Source organism: Cyprinodon variegatus, unplaced genomic scaffold (genome assembly GCF_000732505.1).
Source record: "Cyprinodon variegatus isolate N-32 unplaced genomic scaffold, C_variegatus-1.0 Scaffold386, whole genome shotgun sequence".
Lineage (NCBI taxonomy): Eukaryota > Metazoa > Chordata > Actinopteri > Cyprinodontiformes > Cyprinodontidae > Cyprinodon > Cyprinodon variegatus.
Window position 1 is genome coordinate 698879 of NW_015150839.1, and position 1445 is coordinate 700323.

Consider the following 1445-nt stretch of genomic DNA (forward strand, 5'->3'; position numbering starts at 1 on the left):
GGTCAGTATTTCATCATTGCCAACACTGGAATAATTCAGGGTTAAAACAAAGTTATATTTAATCAATTGCAACAACAAACTATCAATACAAATGTATCATTCTCACCATCTGTTAGGTTTCTGTTTCTGTTATTGTCATTAACTGGCCTGTTTGCTCCTCCTTAATTGGTTATTTCTGTCACCTGTCGTTTTCCCTCCCTGCCTCAATTATGTGATCATCTTCAGTCAGATGATAGTGGTCACTTACCTGTGTTTCTCCCACCAGAGTGTCGGTGATTGGGCTGGAGTGCTAAAATATAAATATGTTTTAGCACTCCGACCCCAGTTACTTTTTCTGTCTTGGCTCTGTTTTGTTTTTCTTTTGATTTTTCAGTTTTACTTTGCTCCATGTTTTATTTTCTTGGTGATCTAATTCTTATTTATTTATTTTTTTCTGTTTTCAGCTTTCTAGATTTTTTATTTATTCCCCTCTTGTGTTCTCCTTTTTCCTATGCTCTTTTCCTCTCCTGCCCTGTGCTCACCTGTTCCCAATCTGCTCATTAGTCTTCTTTGTCTCAGTCTCCTTTAAATGCTTTCCCTCTTCAGTTCTTATTTGCTGGGTCCTTGTCCGTCTCTCTGAGCCTTCCTCTTCTAGATTGAATCCCCCCTAATGTCTCCATGGATTCTGGTTTGTTTTTAACTTTGTTTTCATGTTTTGACTTTGGATTTTTGGACTCCCGCTTTTCAGGTTGTTTGGACTTAGTTTTTCATGTTTGGATTTCTTGCCTCTGTTTCCTGTTAACCTTTATTAAACCCATAAGAAATTCACCTCTGCCTCTGCATTTTGGGTCATCTATCCACTACCAAATCATGACAGCATCACAGTCCGGAAACAGGAAGGTTGATGCTGAAAGGGAGATTAAAGGCCTGAAAAACCCCAAAGACAACATCAGCAGCTCCAAAAATGATGTTGTTTATAAGCATTCTCTGGAACGGTAACTCATTTGAACATGTCCTCACAAAAAACAAAGAATAACCTTTACAGTTTTTCCAACATTTAACTGAAAAAGTTACTGTCTTTTTTTTTTTTTTTTAAAGGCAAAACTCAGCTTTAGCCCCAGAGAGACAAAAGTTCCTTAATGACGACAATCCAAGGAAGAGAAAATACAAAACAGAACCTGTAAGTTGAAGTAGATTTATTCTTTGTTGCTCCAGGTGAAGCTTTTTGCTATGATTTGTTTAACTTATATAGTGTTTTTTTACCCCACAGCAAACGTGCCATTTCTCATTCGGCATGTCAGCTTTCAACCTGGCCAACGCCATCATGGGCACCGGCATGCTGGGTTTGTCATTTGCCATGGCAAACACCGGTATCATTCTGTTTACGTGAGCATACACACACCTGTCACTTGAAGATCTCAGCCCCTGATGTAATCTTCAGTATTTTCACTATTACTATTACTCCA

General features: G+C 38.3%; 1 long non-coding RNA gene across 1 annotated transcript; it reads left to right on the top strand.

Moving 5' to 3' along the window:
• Positions 1 to 365: 365 nt before the first annotated feature.
• LOC107092575 lies at positions 366 to 1392 on the top strand. The gene is made up of 3 exons (XR_001481580.1): positions 366 to 974; positions 1078 to 1159; positions 1250 to 1392. It is a non-coding gene; the product is annotated as an uncharacterized LOC107092575 (long non-coding RNA).
• Positions 1393 to 1445: the final 53 nt, after the last annotated feature.